The sequence below is a fragment of the Schistocerca nitens genome, chromosome 11, assembly GCF_023898315.1.
Source record: "Schistocerca nitens isolate TAMUIC-IGC-003100 chromosome 11, iqSchNite1.1, whole genome shotgun sequence".
NCBI classification, from domain to species: Eukaryota; Metazoa; Arthropoda; class Insecta; order Orthoptera; family Acrididae; genus Schistocerca; species Schistocerca nitens.
The window spans coordinates 120,580,508-120,598,437 of NC_064624.1; the positions used below are offsets into that span (position 1 = coordinate 120,580,508).

Sequence of the window (17,930 nt, forward strand, 5' to 3'; positions counted from 1 at the left end):
AAAAAGAATGTCGAGTTAGGCAGAAAACTTCATGATTAACTATCCCCCTCAGCCTTGTGGAGGAGGCAGAAGGGTTTTACTTAAAACTGCATTTATTGTCGACGTTTTTTCTGTTTCCAGTCTTTCCTTAGTTGCGTTAAATTAGTGTAAGTTTATTCTGTCTGTGCAATGGAAGGCGGTTGTCGTACGCGTTTCACTTCGTATTTGGGAAGCATCTTCAGTGGCAATTTCCAGCGCTGTTTGCTCGTATGTTGATCACAAAATGGCAAGTGCAAGTGATATATGCGATGTAACAAATGTGGGTGAAAGCACACTAGAAGTCGGCCAGCTGGAGTACGGAAACTAATGAATGCATCTCCAGGACCACAAGTGATGGAAATCGACACTAAAGATGCTTCCCAAATAAGAGGTGAAATGCTTATGGCAATAAACTCTCTTCAATTAGTTGCATAGATGGAATATGCCTCCACCAACTAAACCTGCATTTATTGTTTTACTTCCACATGAGGAGGAAACTCTGCTAGTGTAACAAGAATATAAATTTCTCCCACATCTGGCACTGCTTAGTAGAGAAAGGGGAGTGAACTCTGATTCTCATTAATGAGATTCAGTGAATGCTTTATAAGTAAATTTATCATGCAGCAACAGCCAAATTATTGATAGTCTGATAAAACCTCTTGAGAAGTAAGCTGTGCTTGTCCTCTTGACTGATCATACAAATTGGTGTCTACTCCTTAAGGTCCAGTTCATACAGAAATTGCACGGTACAGATGTCTGGTGCAGACATGGAGCTGTTTAGCGCCACATCCGTGTTAGCAAATTGAGCACTTCACATAGAGATGGCATGTCACAGACATGTTGCTTTGTGGTCCGTGCCATGTCACCACGAGTGGTGCACTGAAGGAACATGTTTTCATTAATGTGAAGTCATCCAATGTGCCTCAAAAAAATATGTTTTTATGTAGATGAAGCAAAGCTACATACATATGTTGATAGTTTCTCAGTAACACTTATTTTTACATAAAAAGTTAAACCACTGTTTTGAGGTTCGTGGATTCTCAGCTTTAGTTTGTCATTCAATCTGGAGGAAAAGAGTTGAGTTTTTGACATATTATGGCCTGCATTAAAACTTATTTTCATTACTGCCAATAGGTATTATGATACTTCTCAAGTAAGTATACTAGTGGACATAGCTGTGAAGAATGTAGTCACTAACCAGTTTACATTTGGTGGTTTTAGGACAAGTTGCAGCATATGGAATGTAGCTAACATATCATAAGATTTTTAATTGTGTATGAGAGAGTGAGTCCCAAGTAAATAAGTGATACAATGATGTTGGCCTGCAAGGTAACACACACAAACCACTTTCTTACAGCACTAAGTGAATCTGTGACTTGTTTCTGTTTAGTTGCGTACAGAGTCTGTTGTAATCTAATCTACACTAATAGCTTCATACACAAAACATCCAATAACTGTTACCATTAGCATATTGTCGAACAAATGGTGTGTGTGTTCCAGTGGGCAAAGAATGAGAAGTGAGATTTCTCTGCTGATCTACTTGTAAATAAAATGTTCTGTTCAGGATATTTTGGGCTTTTTTGATGCAGGTAATGTATATTGGGTAACATGCTGTTGTGGATATTTTTGTTTTACATAGTCGGTGCTATTTTTCAAACATTTTTATTTTCTGGATGAGCAGTTGAATCTGTGCAGTTATAAAGTTATGCTGCTGACACTGGTTTTTCTGTGGTTGTTGCCATAGGAATAGAAATTGTTACCATAGGAATGGAAACCTTACTTATGAAAACACAGCAGAGGTAAAGACACACTTACAGCAATACAAATCTGCACAAGCAGCATCAGAAGATAGGGAAAAATTTAACTCTATTCCTCTTGCAGTTACACTAAATATGTCCAGTCAGCATTACATTTTCTGTCATCAGTGTGTTTTGCCAGAGGTGAAAGTCCACTGTTTGGTTGGTTCTTTTTTCTCATAGAAATTAAATTTCTCAGCTTGGATATGCTGTTACATATCAAGTAAAGATTTATTCTTGGCACTTCTTGTGGACAGCATTTCCTCTCATAATATAGGGAAAACTATTATCTAGCAGCAGATTTCTTTTCCCAGTACTACTCAGCTTTTCAGTGCTTTGCCTAATCCATGGTTGCTGCTGTTACGGCTTTGTGACTAGCTTGCAAATGTAGTAGGTCTTCAGATGGAATGTGTAGCCAGATATACCGTATTTACTCAAATCTAAGCCGCACTTGAATCTAAGCCGCACCTGAAAAATGAGACTCGAAATAAAGGGAAAAAAAAAATCCCGAATCTAAGCCGCACCTGAAATTTGAGTCTTGAAATTCAAGGGGAGAGAAAAGTTTTAGGCTGCACCTCCAAATCGAAACAAAGTTGGTCCATTGTAGTATGACACACAATTTAGGTCGAATGAATGACGATACAGCTACAGTAGTTTGGTTCGAGTCGTGAGCTAAGCAGGTAAGCTTTACCACGTAGCCATTGCTATGCGTCAGGCGCACCGTCCATATTTATACGGGTAGCCTTCATTTTTCACGTGCTTCGTCTGGTTTGAATCGATTGCTTATTTTGCTTATTTTGCTTTTTGTTACTTTCACTGCTGCTTTCTTTGATAATGACCAACAAGAACCAAATAATAGACTGCGTATGATACATGTTCTGAACGAGAGTTAGGCGAAAATTTTTCTCCGTTTGAAAATCTTTGCGGCCGCTTCTTTAGTACATCAAATCCTGCACAGAAATTAGTCATCTTAGATTTTAAAATCTAGTCAGTTGCCATGTTTCATTTCTGACTGTATCACTATTAGGCATAAGAATAATACGAATATAAACATGACACGATACGTATATTCTTCTGCGTTTGCTGTTGTCTCACTCTAGTTTCGTAGTTTATTAGGCAGACAGGATGTAAATGAGATAGCAGCAAACACGAGCGCTACATATGTTCAACGGCAGTTTTTTCAGAACTTCCGCATGCTTTGCACTCGATTCTAAGCCGCAGGCGGTTTTTTGGATTACAAAAACCGGAAAAAAAGTGCGGCTTAGATTCGAGTAAATACGGTAGTATTTTGAAAGAGCATCTGTGCAGCAGTTGGTCTAGTGACAAGATCCCTGAAATCCTCTGGTTCCACTGTGCGCAGGATGTGCTGCCTGTGGTGTTGGCAATGATTGTCCCACTTATCTGGGTGAAAGGACATTAGTCCCGCTGTATAAGGACAAAATAGCACATGGCAAGAAACTGGTCTGCAGTGAAATATTTACAGATCAGATTTTGGATAATTGTCCTAATAATTTGAACATCTCAACAAAGTCTGCAGTATTTAGGCTTGTGTTAAAATGGAAAATAGGAGTTATGCTCAAATTTCCAGTTTTGTTGCTTTTCAGAATGCTGTATTTCACTTTAGATAAAGCTACACACTTCTGAGACATTCTGTCAACAACAAAAAAAAAATCAACCATATTGGCTGTACCCAATATATTCTTCGCTGTTCAACATTTGCATGTTACGAAGGATCCAGTGCATCAATATTTTTGATGACTTTGTATTGTGATCCACCCATAGCATGACTGCCCTGCATATCTCTAGTGCCTCAACAAGACATTTCTGTGTGGAATGGGCCCAAGAGTGCTGTTATCAAGTTACGCCTCAAACCCCTTATATAGAGCTTTAATTAAGCTGCATATTGATAACTAAAATGTGGTCGTAGTTTTGAAAGTGCGTACTGTATGTTTATGTGGCGTGTGTATATGGTTGAATGCTGGAATGTCTGTACTCTGTTCATATGGAAGTCAGTTTACTTACAAGAAAATGACATAGAACTAAACAGTCTCATTGATATTTAGAAGCAGTTTTCCATTTTATTCGCTCTTACATAGCATGTGCTGAGTGATTGTCCATTAAGTTGTATAAAACAACAAAAATCAACAGAACAGTTTTTGTTATGGCCAGAAATATAACAAAAGAAAAATTTATTCACCTCTATGAATTTTTTTCCTTATGTATTATTTTTACTTCATACCTAGCATATTCAGAACTGAGGCTAGAGCACATACAGCTGTTCCACCCAGAAAGTATTTAGGTGAGTCAGTATTTAGAAGAAATCTGATAAGTGGAACTGAAATTGGAGACGTGAATTTTGCTGGAGGAATAATGGGCTGTTATAGTGATGGCATTTGTGTCAATGAAAAAGTTAGTTTAGGATTGGAAATGTGAAAGTTTCAAATCTGGCAGGATCAGTCAAAATTAAAATGATTAGTCTTTGATTTTTAGTTAAGTTTCTTCTCTTCAGTTTAAAAAAAAAGTCTAAAGTCAAGATCAGATTTTTCTCCCTTATTTCTCGGGAAACTGCAGCTCTGCTTTCTTAACTTTTACAGTTATTCTTCCACCATACACAGATTAAAAATACTTCATATATTATTTCTACCTACTGGTTTACTGCATATTAATGTCTGGTTTTAGCTGTAGCTTGTACTAAAATGACAGCTTTATAAAGTATCCTTTTTCCATTGGATTGTTGTGCATCCATGGAGTCTACAGCTATGTAGTATTGAAAGTCCTCCTTCGCATGTTGTATGGCATCGGTAAATCGATGCAGCATCTGCCGTGACAGGGATTTATACTGCTGGACTCCGCATGCTGCCCAACAATTACTTGACTAAACAATAAAAATGCAAAACAAATTTGAACATAGAGCACTGCTTCTCAACATGTTTTGCCATGATACTTCTGAGTTTGATATTGCCAATAAAAGTAATTGAGGTAATTTCATTGAATATTTATTTTAAAAAAAGACTATAATAATATTCCAGAACTTAAATTTATGGGTTATTATTGGTTTATGCCTTAAAAGTTAGTTATCAGTGAAAAGAGATATTGCTTCTTACACGAAAAGTTCAATTCATGGTGAAATTGGACAGACACACACACGCATTTCATATTAAACAGAGAGAAGTGTCCCACGGTTCTTGTTTATGTTAGTGCTGTAAAATTGTGGGTCTCACAAGTAGGTAGTGGACAAATGCAACAGATAAGTGGTAGTTCACCATATTTCTGTGAAACTGAAGTTCTAGCTTGTCCTTCCACCCAGAAAAAGATTGGTGGTGAATAACAAGACACAGCATAAGGATTTGCGCACCCAGTAATTTTTGTCAAGAGGGAAAATATTATCATGCTATTCTCAAGAACCATGAGATGATTTAAAATAGTTTATTGGTTATGTCAACATCCTATGATTTTTCTTTTCCATGTGTCTGTTCTATATTAAGTTTTTTTAACAACTCTGTGAGTTTATCGCTTGACATCCACACCTTTTCTTCTTTCCCTTGCATGCTTTCATTCATGTAATTTAAATGGTGGAAAATAGCCAAATACGCTACCTTTGCACACCGCTCCTCGTCATTTAACTGGTGCCGTCACCTAACATAAGTTTCACCATTTTCTTACGTTACCTCCTCTGCAATAGCATGAGATTGAATTTTCTTGCTACTATTTTGGCAACTTTATAACTAGCTATTGCTACATTGTATAGTATGCCAGAACAAGTGATGTAAAGGATATCATCTTCACATTATTAACCTTGTGGATTACTCTTGTCCTGTTTAATCATTATTAAAGTCAAAGTAAAATTAGTTGTGTATATGCTTGCTCATGTATGGATGAGGGTTCAGAACATTTTGCACCTCCAGTACTTTTGAGAAAATTCCTTAATTTTATTCATCCAGATTCTGTATCCTCACAAACAGTACACTCAGATACACCGCAGGTCGTGGCGAAGCATTTAGAGAAAAGTAGCATTTCTGGAGCACAATGAGCCATTGTTTCTGGGCAGCTGCAGAATCAGCTACAGACTGGAATCAGGGTCGTGGGGCCCATCCCTATGCATTTTTTTTTTTTTATTTCCAAATTTCATGATACATTGCAAATAAATAGAAATAATTCTCAATACATTGTATGTATTAATATTTTCATAAAAGACATGAAAAGGAAAGGTAAACGTTAAAATATGAATTTGCAGAGAGAAATTGTTATTGAAATACGGGAAGTTGTAAGTCAGACTGCAATGTGATGAACAGCAAATATCCAAATGGCAAATCTGTACAACTGGTAACATTCTGTAATAAACGCCTCCGAAAGCTCGTGTTGTCAGATTTCTATTTATTCTTAAGCTTTTGACTATTTTTTTCTGTCATTGGCAGGGTTTATGTGCAGGCTAATTCATATTTTATTTAGTTCGCCCAATGGTATGTGGACGTCTCAAAATCACGGAACTCCCACATGCTACCAGATGTGTCTGTTACGGGAGAATGCTGGTAATGATACTGATTTCATTAGATGGTGGGAGACAGCTTAATGCCCTGTTGCCTTTCAACGTGGAGTGCCTGTTTCCATGCACAACAAAGAACGTAGCTGCTGTCCCAATTAAAGTTGTTGCACAGTCTGATCTGAATGGCATCCCTGGCTTGATGGAATATACTGACCATTTGGTGAAATCCAATTTGAAAACTTTTTGCAATTTATCTGGCTGTGGTGGTCCACGTTGCACAACTGGCTTTATAAATCAACTGTGTGTTGGGTAAAAACCCAGCATTAGATCCAAAATTGAGCTCAATAATCCCATTGTTCCCCTAACATTGGCCACGAAGCTGTTAACACCAGGACCCTGCCAACATTTTCTACAAATAATGTTGTCCACTCAGGTTTCATTGATATAAAAGAACCTTCTGTTTGTTCCCTTAATTTCATTACTTGTATAAAGTATTTGCATTCCCAAACAACTGCATCCATGTGTCGCTACCAAAACATTTATTTAAAGGGCTCTGCCAGTAAGTCCTGTTTCATGTAACGCCTTGTTGAAAATTGCTTTCTGCCCAGGAAAATGGATTTTTTGTTTTGCAGAAATAAGAAATTTGCATAGTGGCGGCATTAATTTTTTGATTTATCTAAAAGTTCCCCATTGCTTTCCTTTCGAATTTCCAGTTTTTGCTCAATTGTTTTTTGAATTTCCGGGTTTGTTGTCTATAATCATTGGTATCCCTCCCAAAATTTTTAGTGCTTCTTGGAGATTACAGAAAACCATTTGATTTATTTTTTGCATCCTGTTGCGTGCAATGCTGACTTTTGCATAAACTGCAGCCATTGGGTTGGAACTGGTAATATTAGTGAAAGATTCTTTTCGTGTCGACTCTTAATGCTAATCAAATTTATGTTAGAGATGACCAAACAATTGTTACTCAACAAAAACCTCTTTGTCATATTGTGCACTTTTTTGTGATTGTACTCACCATATAGCAGAGGTGCTGAGTTGCTGATAGGCCCAACCTAAAGACTATCAGAAAGTGAGCTTTTGGCCAACATGGCCTTTGTCGGAAATAGTGGGGCAGGGGGGGGGGGGGGGGGGGAGACACACACACACACAAATGCAACTCTCTCACACAGAACCACAGTGCCTACCTGCAACTCAGCATCTCCACTATATGGTGAGTAGCAACTATACTTTCATAATATTGTCACATTCCTGCCTGGATTTTCCATTGTTTGACTTCTGAATAAGTATATCACTAAACATTGTGGGATCATTTCAAAAGTTTTGCACACTGTAAGAGAGTGTTGAAGAGTATAATTTATTTTACAAAAGAGCTGTACAAGTTTTCAATATAATTTCCATTCTTGCTTATAACAGCTTCCCAACATTTTTACATCTTATGTTTTTGGATAGGACACCTTCATTGTTGAGCTGTCTGATTACTTGGGCATGTCAGTGGAAGTTTCAGTAATTGTATCGAAACATTTTCCACTAAGCTATTCAGTCCGGGAAACAAATCGAAGCCTGTTGGGCTCATGTCAGAACTGTACGGCAGGTGGGGAAATCTTTGCTATCCGTATTTGTAGAGGGTTTCTCTCACTGCTGGGGCAGTATGTGGTCTCGCATTATGACGCGAAATGAGGAACCCATCGGGCTGCAACTTATCTCACCTTTGAGTTTTCAGTTATGAGTTTGTAAACAGCATGTTTTTAGTCTGTCCTCTCATAAGATGTTAACAGTGACCAGAGAAGTTTAGTCTGCTGCAGTTGATGGCCTTCCAATTCTTGGGTTGACATCTGTTCTTACCCGACCAGCATGGAAACAAGCAGACCACCATCATACTGTACTGTGATCCACTACACTGTTCCCACATGCCTCTCCAAAGCATTGTAAATTTCCACTGTATCTTTCCACAAAGGGATTCAGTTTTGATGTAGGAATGCTGGTCACTACACATAATCTGACCTTACTTAGCTTCTACATCTTTTTAAAAATTGGATTACCTGAGAAACAGTGATTCGAACCAGCAAACATACATACTACCGTCACATCTAATCTTGCTTGCAACTGACATGAATATTCGACTTGATCACACCATCGTAATGATCGTGCGTGCGCAGTGTGCAGGATTTTGAAATGACCCTCCTACAAACTAAACTAAATGACACTAGTAACTAAAATCACATGAACAGAATCGATGTAAATCTACACATGCTGCGCTACACTTAGATGATAATGGGCAACTGATTTTTGGTGCCCCTGTAGAACAATTGCATAGTTCTGGGAAAGGATACTTCCCTCCAGCAAGAGCACCACTCACTTGTAAGTTTACCAAGTGATTACAAATGCTACTCAGTTACAAGGAATTTTATAAATTCCTGGGTCACTTTCTTTTACTGTGTGCAGCATCTGTCTTATTTTCTGGGATGGTCAGAGAATCGGTTGAATGCTGTGTCTGCGTAGGACTCTGCCTATTTTATTTGTTGTATGTCCAAAGAAAAGAACTGCTGTAAGCTTACCATCTTCTTTTGAATATCTCTGTATTTTGTTTATATCTAAAAACAAAGATGATGTGACTTACCAAATGAAAGTGCTGGCAGGTCAACAGACACACAAACATACACACTTGTTTGTGTGTCTGTCGACCTGCCAGCACTTTCATTTGGTAAGTCACATCATCTTTGTTTTTAGATATATTTTTCCTATGTGGAATGTTTCCCTCTATTATAATCATATCATTAATTTGAACCCAACAATTACGTTCTGTATTTTGTTTCTTAGAGATGGCTATCTTAACATCTTGTTTCCTATGACCGTCCTTCCGGAACACATTTCTTGGCTATCCGCTCTCAGAATCCAGTGGTCCTTGTCAGAAACATTCGTAGCTCTGTGTGTCGTAGTGTTAGAAACTGCTTTCTTTTTCAGTAGATGTTGAAAGCTTTGCGTATTTAGATAAATGTCACAATATATTGACTCTTGGTAAACAGAGTGGCCTAACTGGCCATTTGATTTTCTTTCAAGATGAATGTCTAAAAATGGTTATTTTCCTTCTCGGTCTATATCAGCAGTAAATTTGATATTTGGGTGCATACTATTCATATGATCAATGAGCAGGTGGGGAGCTTCGATATCATGTGACCAGATTGCAAATATGTCATCAACATAGTGAAAGAAGCAAGAGGGACTGAACTTAGCAAATGTTTTTCCAAATGCTCCTTAAAGAAATTCTCCACTGTCAGAGACTGGAGAACCAATGGCTTCTCCATCAGTCATTTCATAAAATTTATCACCATACAGAAAGTAGGTGATCATCAAGGATGCCAAGTTTTGATAGTCGTGTGTGGGATGTGGTCTACTAATAATTTTTTTACTGGGTTGGGCCACCTACTGGTGCACAAATAATTGCTTCTGATTTAACTTCCAGTTTATATAATAACCCTTGTGTTGATCAGAGTACTGTTGTTTCTGACTGCCTTGCTCATGCTTTTTTTAGTTTTCTCTGTAGATGGGAATCCAAAAGCTTCTTTCAAAACATATCTCTTGTTTATAACTTCAGGCTCTTCTTGTCTTTTTGATCACTTCTGATTTCTTGATGCCATTTGCACCAGGGGGATTTCTTTCTGGTTGACATGTTCAAAATTCTTTTGCATATCCTGTTTTCATTCATCCAAGCCATAAAACATCAATCTACATTTTCTCATTGTTACATTTAGTTGTTAAGTTTTCTCATTCCGATTTTAAGTTTTCTCATTCAGACTTTCATTACTCCTGTACCTGTATTCACCAATGTATAAAACTGTCCTGCTTGCTTATTCCAATATTTTTAAGTTTTTATTTAATGTATCTTCCACATGGGCTTTTTGTGAATGAGGAGACCATATCCAGACTAACCATAATTTCATATGGCTAAGTTCTCGTGTATTTAGTTATGTCAATAAACATTCGGGAATTTTTAGTATGATGCCCGCAAAGACCAAATATTGATGCTGTTGTTGTTGTGGTCTTCAGTCCTGAGACTGATTTGATGCAGCTCTCCATGCTACTCTATCCTGTGCAAGCTTCTTCATCTCCCAGTACCTACTGCAACCTACATCCTTCTGAATCTGCTTAGTGTATTCATCTCTTGGTCTCCCTCTACGATTTTTACCCTCCACGCTGCCCTCCAAAGCTAAATTTGCGATCCCTTGATGCCTCAAAACATGTCCTACCAACCGATCCCTTCTTCTAGTCAAGTTGTGCCACAAACTTCTCTTCTCCCCAATCCTATTCAATACCTCCTCATTAGTTATGTGATCTACCCACCTTATCTTCAGCATTCTTCTGTAGCACCACATTTCGAAAGCTTCTATTCTCTTCTTGTCCAAACTAGTTATCGTCCATGTTTCACTTCCATACATGGCTACACTCCATACAAATACTTTCAGAAACGACTTCCTGACACTTAAATCTATACTCGACGTTAACAAATTTCTCTTCTTCAGAAACGATTTCCTTGCCACTGCCAGTCTACATTTTATATCCTCTCTACTTCGATCATCATCAGTTATTTTGCTCCCCAAATAGCAAAACTCCTTTACTACTTTAAGTGTCTCATTTCCTAATTTAATTCCCTCAGCATCACCCGATTTAATTTGACTACATTCCATTATCCTCGTTTTGCTTTTGTTGATGTTCATCTTATATCCTCCTTTCAAGACACTGTCCATTCCGTTCAACTGCTCTTCCAAGTCCTTTGCTGTCTCTGACAGAATTACAATGTCATCGACGAACCTCAAAGTTTTTACTTCTTTTCCATGGATTTTAATACCTACTCCGAATTTTTCTTTTGTTTCCTTTACTGCTTGCTCAATATACAAATTGAATAACATCGGGGAGAGGCTACAACCCTGTCTCACTCCTTTCCCAACCACTGCTTCCCTTTCATGCCCCTCGACTCTTATAACTGCCACCTGGTTTCTGTACAAATTGTAAATAGCCTTTTGCTCCCTGTATTTTACCCCTGCCACCTTCAGAATTTGAAAGAGAGTATTCCAGTTAACGTTGTCAAAAGCTTTCTCTAAGTCTACAAATGCTAGAAACGTAGGATTGCCTTTTCTTAATCTTTCTCCTAAGATGTCGTAAGGTTAGTATTGCCTCACGTGTTCCAACATTTCTACGGAATCCAAACTGATCTTCCCCGAGGTCCGCTTCTACCAGTTTTTCCATTCGTCTGTAAAGAATTCGCGTTAGTATTTTGCAGCCATGACTTATTAAACTGATAGTTCGGTAATTTTCACATCTGTCAACACCTGCTTTCTTTGGGATTGGAATTATTATATTCTTCTTGAAGTCTGAGGGTACTTCGCCTGATGCTAGTAATTTGATTATATATTTCACTAACCTGTAGGTTGGAGAACCAAAGTGTAAACGATAGGTCACAGTGGAATGCCTTCTTTCCAGATTTGAGGCACACCATACGGCTTTGCTGACCTAAGAGATCATGCTCACAGATTCTCTATTAGAATGTTATTGTGTTAAGTCACACAGTATAATCATGTTTCATAGCTCTGTATTCACTGCCTTCCAAAGGTAACATCACTTTATGACGGTGCGCTGTGGCATTACAGAGGACTGTGGTATTTCCCTTGTCAAGAGGCAAAATAAGTAATCTTCATCTCCTCGCGAAACATGGAGTCATCTTCTCTCTGTTCTACCAGTGTTTGATGTAGGTGGCTTGGCTGTTGCTACGTGACTTGCAGTAAGCCTTACCTCATTGGCGACATTGTCTGAGTAATGCCACACTGCCTGTTTCAATCCACTGATGATATCTGTAATAGGTAGCATGCATGTTGTAGAAATAAGTTCAAAGATCTGTTCAGCTATGAGATGATTCCTTCATCAAAAGTCTTGTATGGCAAATTCTTGATCGTGTGTGCTATCTTGCTAGGTAAAGCTTGTACTTGCCCCTTTGCAAGGTATGTCAGTTTTAGTTCGTTTTGCAACAATATTAGGAAAGTTACTACTCACCACACAGTGGAGATGCTGAGTAGCAGATAGGGACAGCAAAAAGACTGTTCCAAATAAAGATTTTGGCTCGTAAGGCCTTTGTCAAAAATAGAAAAAAAAAACACACACACACAGCCGTGCGGTTCTAGGCGCATCAGTCTGGAACCGCGTGACCGCTACGGTCGCAGGTTCGAATCCTGCCTCGGGCATGGATCTGTGTGATGTCCTTAGGTTAGTTAGGTTTAAGTCGTTCTAAGTTCTAGGGGACTGATGAACACAGATGTTGAGTCCCATAGCGCTCAGAGCCAAACACACACGTGTGCGCGCGCACGACTCAAGTCTAAGGCAACCGTAGCCGTACAGCGTGGCTACAATTGCTTAGACTGCTGTTGTGTGTGTGTGTGTGTGTGTGTGTGTGTGTGTGTGTGTGTGTGATATTTTTGATGAAGGCCTTACAGGCCAAAAACCTTATTTGGAACAGTTTTTTTTTGTTGGGCCTATCCGCTACAGAGCATCTCCGCTATATGGTGAGTAGCAACTTTCCTAATATTGTTACATTCCATCCTGGAATATCCATTGTTTAGTCTGTTTTGCAATAATTTTGCTGAGATTACCTCTTTGGAGGGCTATAGATTCTCAGTCATACAGTCTTGCAAAATAACCAACAAAGTTACTTAAGCACACCGTTGGTCACTGTGAAAATTACATTAGAAACTATCAAATATTCATAGATATAACTAAAAAAAATTAGAATCAATCTGTACTAAATTATGTTGTGTTTGGATGTGAGCTATATGTTCACAAAAGTTCATGTGGAATATGCTAACGGCCTTTTCCGAGACTATCAAAATGTTTTGTTATACTTTAACAACCACTTTTCTTTTTGTCTAGTGTTAAATTTTATGAAATAACTGGTGTAATACTCATTGTCTCCAGAAGTGACCAATTGTGAAGAACATTGTTAAATTCAGTTCCTGTTTATCCATATTGCGTCTTTCACTACGTTGATGGAATCTCTATGATGTGGCTGCATAGAATCAAAGCGCTTCACCCATTCATTGATCATATGAAGACTACCCCCACCATGATCCAAAGTCCTTGCCTTTGGTAGGGAGGCTTGCGTGCCTCAGCGATACAGATGGCCGTACCGTAGGTGCAACCACAACGGAGGGGTATCTGTTGAGACGCCAGACAAACGTGTGGTTCCTGAAGAGGGGCAGCAGCCTTTTCAGTAGTTTCAGGGGCAACAATCTGGATGACTGACTGATCTGGACTTGTTACACTAACCAAAACGGCCTTGCTGTGCTGGTACTGTGAACGGCTGAAAGCAAGGGGAAACTACAGCCGTATTTTTTCCCGATGGCATGCAGCTTTACTGTATGGTTAAATGATGATGGTGTCCTCTTGGGTAAAATATTCCGGAGGTAAAATAGTCCCCCATTCGGATCTCCGGGCGGGGACTACTGACGAGAACATCGTTTCAGGAGAAAGAAAACTGGCGTTCTACGGATCGGAGCGTGGAATGTCAGATCCCTTAATCGGGCAGGTAGGTTAGAAAATTTAAAAAGGGAAATGGATAGCTTAAAGGTAGATACAGTGGGAGGTAGTGAAGTTCGGTGGCAGGAGGAACAAGACTTCTGGTCAGCTGAATACAGGATTATAAATACAAAATCAAACGGGGGTAATGCAGAAGTAGGTTTAATAATGAACAGAAACATAGGAGTGCAGGTAAGCTACTACAAACAGCATAGTGAACGCATTATGGTGGCCGAGATAGACACAAAGCCCATGCCTACTATAGTAGTACAAGTTTATATGCCAACTAGCTCTGCAGATGACGAAGAAATGTAAGATGAGATAAAAGAAATTATTCAGATAGTGAAGGGAGATGAAAATTTAATAGTCATGGGTGACTGGAATTCGATAGTAGGAGAAGGAAACATAGTAGGTGAATATGGATGGGGGGGGAAGAAGTGAAAGAGGAAGCCGCTTGGTAGAATTTTGCACGGAGCATAACTTAATCATAGCTAACACTTGGTTCAAGAGACATAAAAGAAGATTGGATACATGGAAGAAGCCTGGAGATACTGACAGGTTTCAGATACATTATATAATGGTAAGACAGAGATATAGGAACCAGGTTTTAAATTGTAAGACATTTCCAGGGGCAGATGTGGACTCTGACCACAATCTATTGGTTATGAACTGTAGGTTAAAACTGCAAAAACGTGGGAATTTAAGGAGATGGGACCTGGATAAACTGAAAGAAGCAGAGGTTGTACAGACTTTCAGGAAGAGCATAAGGGAACAATTGACAGGAATCGGGGAAAGAAATACAGTAGAAGAAGAATGGGCAGCTTTGAGGAATGAAATAGTGAAGGTAGCATAGGAACAAGTAGGTAAAAAGACGAGGGCTAGTAGAAATCCTTGGGTGACAGAAGAAATATTGAATTTAATTGATGAAAGAAGAAAATATAAAAATGCAGTAAATGAAGCAGGCAAAAAGGAATACAAATGTCTCAAAAATGAGATCGACAAGAAGTGCCAAATGGCTAAGCAGGCATGGCTAGAGGACAAATGTAAGGATGTAGAGGCTTATCTCACTAGGGGTAAGATAGATACTGCCTACAGGAAATTTAAAGAGACCATTGGAGAAAAGAGAACCACTTGTGTGAATATCAAGAGCTCAGATGGAAACCCAGTTCTAAGCAGAGAAGGGAAAGCAGAAAGGTGGAAGGAGTATATAGAGTGTCTATACTAGGGCGATGTACTTCAGGGCAATATTATGGAAATGGAGGAGGATGTAGATGAAGATGAAATGAGAGATATGATTCTGCGTGAAGAGTTTGACAGAGCACTGAAAGACCTGAGTCGAAACAGGCCCCCGGAGTAGACAACATTTTATTAGAACTACTGACAGCATTGGGAGAGCCAGTCCTGACAAAACTCTACCATCTGGTGAGCAAGATGTATGAGACAGGCGAAATACACTCAGAATTCAAGAAGAATATAATAATTCCAATCCCAAAGAAATCAGGTTTTGACAGATGTGAGAATTACCGAACTATCAGTTTAAGAAGTCACGGCAGCAAAATACTAACACGAATTATTTACAGACAAATGGAAAAACTAGTAGAAGCCGACTTCAGGGAAGATCAGTTTGGATTCTGTAGAAATATTGGAACACGTGAGGCAATACTGACCTTATGACTTATCTTAGAAGAAAGATTAAGGAAAGGCAAACCTACGTTTCTAGCATTTGTAGACTTAGAGAAAGCTTTTGACAATGTTGACTGGAATACTCTTCCAAATTCTGAAGGTGGCAGGGGTAAAATACAGGGAGCGAAAGGCTATTTACAATTTGTACAGAAACCAGGTGGCAGTTATAAGAGTCGAGGGACATGAAAGGGAAGCAGTGGTTGGGAAGGGAGTGAGACAGGGTTGTAGTCTCTCCCCGATGTTATTCAATCTGTATATTGAGCAAGCAGTAAAGGAAACAACAGAAAAGTTCGGAGTGGGTATTAAAATCCATGGAGAAGAAATAAAAACTTTGAGGTTTGCCGATGACATTCTAATTGTCAGAGGCAGCAAAGGACTTGGAAGAGCAGTTTGACGGAATGGACATTGTCTTTAAAGAAGGATATAAGATGAACATCAACAAAAGCATAACGAGGATAATGGAATGTAGTCGAATTAAATCGGGTGTTGCTGAGGGGATTAGGTTAGGAAATGAGACACTTAAAGTAGTAAAGGAGTTTTGCTATTTGGGGAGGAAAATAACTGATGATGGTCGAAGCAGAGAGGATATAGAATGTAGACTGGCAATAGCAAAAAAGCTTTTCTGAAGAAGAGAAATTTGTTAACATCGAGTGTAGATTTAAGTGTAAGGAAGTCATTTCTGAAAGTATTTGTATGGAGTGTAGCCATGTATGGAAGTGAAACATGGACGGTAAATAGTTTGGACAAGAAGAGAATAGAAGCTTTAAAATTGTGGTGCTACACAAGAATGCTGAAGATTAGATGGGTAGATCACATAACTAATGAGGAGGTATTGAATAGAATTGGGGAGAAGAGGAGTTTGTGGCACAACTTGACCAGAAGAAGGGATCGGTTGGTAGGGCATGTTCTGAGACATCAAGGGATCACCAGTTTAGTATTGGAGGGCAGCGTGGAGGGTAAAAATCGTAGAGGGAGACCAAGAGATGAATACACTAAGGAGATTCAGAAGGATGTAGGCTGCAGTAGGTACTGGGAGATGAAGAAGCTTGTACAGGATAGAGTAGCATGGAGAGCTGCATCAAACCAGTCTCAGGACTGAAGACCACAACAACAACAACAAAAGTGATTAAAGTGACACGGCATTTTTTTCTTTGGTATAATCAATACATTTCATTGTATAGGTCATAAAATTCTGTTAGGAAGCTTAAATTGTATAGTATTAGACGTCTTCCCCTTCTGTGGATGAATTTATATTCCAACAGTAGAAAACAAATAGTCACATTAGCAAATGATGAGACAGAAAAATTAAATTCAGATTGGGGTGACAGTAAATATGGTGTGCCACATGGTTTGGTGCTTGAGCCCATTCCTGTTCCTGATTTATATGAATGAGTTAGCAGGAACACTGGAAGGCTATTGAAAAGCCATAATGTTATCTGATGACACAAGTACAGGGTGGTTATAATTAAACTTTTGGTGCTAGAGTCAGTGAACATGGAAAACTATTTACTGTATGGGTACCCAGCTGTATAGGAACGGTGTTCAGACTGTGTGCTGCAGGATTTGTGTCATTAGCAGTGTTAGTGTCACGACTTTCTGTTAGACGCAGGTACAGGCACGGCGACAGGGTTGAAACACAGGCGTCAGCGTTCGCTGCAGCTGCAGACAATCGACGTGTGTCCAGCCGAGGTGAGCCGAGCTTTACTCTTAAAGCTGTTTCATCAAAACAACAGCAATAGTGCTGCTGCTCTTCTCAAATATCGACACATTAAAGGAATACAGAGAGGTCCTCTTCCCACACGGGGTTTGAAGAACGAGGTTTGGAAATTTGAATTAACTTGCGATTTGGGATTTACCACAAATTGTTGAAGAAGTTACTGTTGCCACGGCTAAGAATGCTGGACACGAGCTTTAGCACAACAGCTGAACATTTCGTGGTCCACTGTTCGGAAAGTGCTACGAACAACTGTGAAACGGAATTTCTAGTGCGGTTCCGGGCTATTGTGGATGCAAATGGTCGTCACACTCGGCAACATTTGTAACCTGGAATGTAAATGTGGTGTGCAGTTAACAAATGTTACCCCCTCGTGTGGTAATTAAAATGTGTTTCTTCCAATTGTTTATTATTTCTCTTCTGCATGTGCTTACAAATGTTTCGACAAAGTTGCATTGTTCTATAGTCATTTGTTTTTCATGGAGGCCCTATCAATTACAACAAGTTTAAAACTTCCTGGCAGATTAAAACTGTGTGCCCGACCGAGACTCAAACTCGGGACCTTTGCTTTTCGCGGGCAAGTGCTCTACCATCTGAGCTACCGAAGCACGACTCACGTCCGGTACTCACAGCTTTACTCCTGCCAGTACCTCGTCTCCTACCTTCCAAACTTTAC

General features: G+C 39.1%; 1 protein-coding gene across 1 annotated transcript in view; it reads right to left on the bottom strand.

The window, feature by feature from the left end:
• Window positions 1-17,930, bottom strand: part of LOC126213232 (uncharacterized) — a 121,262-nt gene that overhangs the window by 53,805 nt on the left and 49,527 nt on the right. The window lies entirely within an intron of this gene.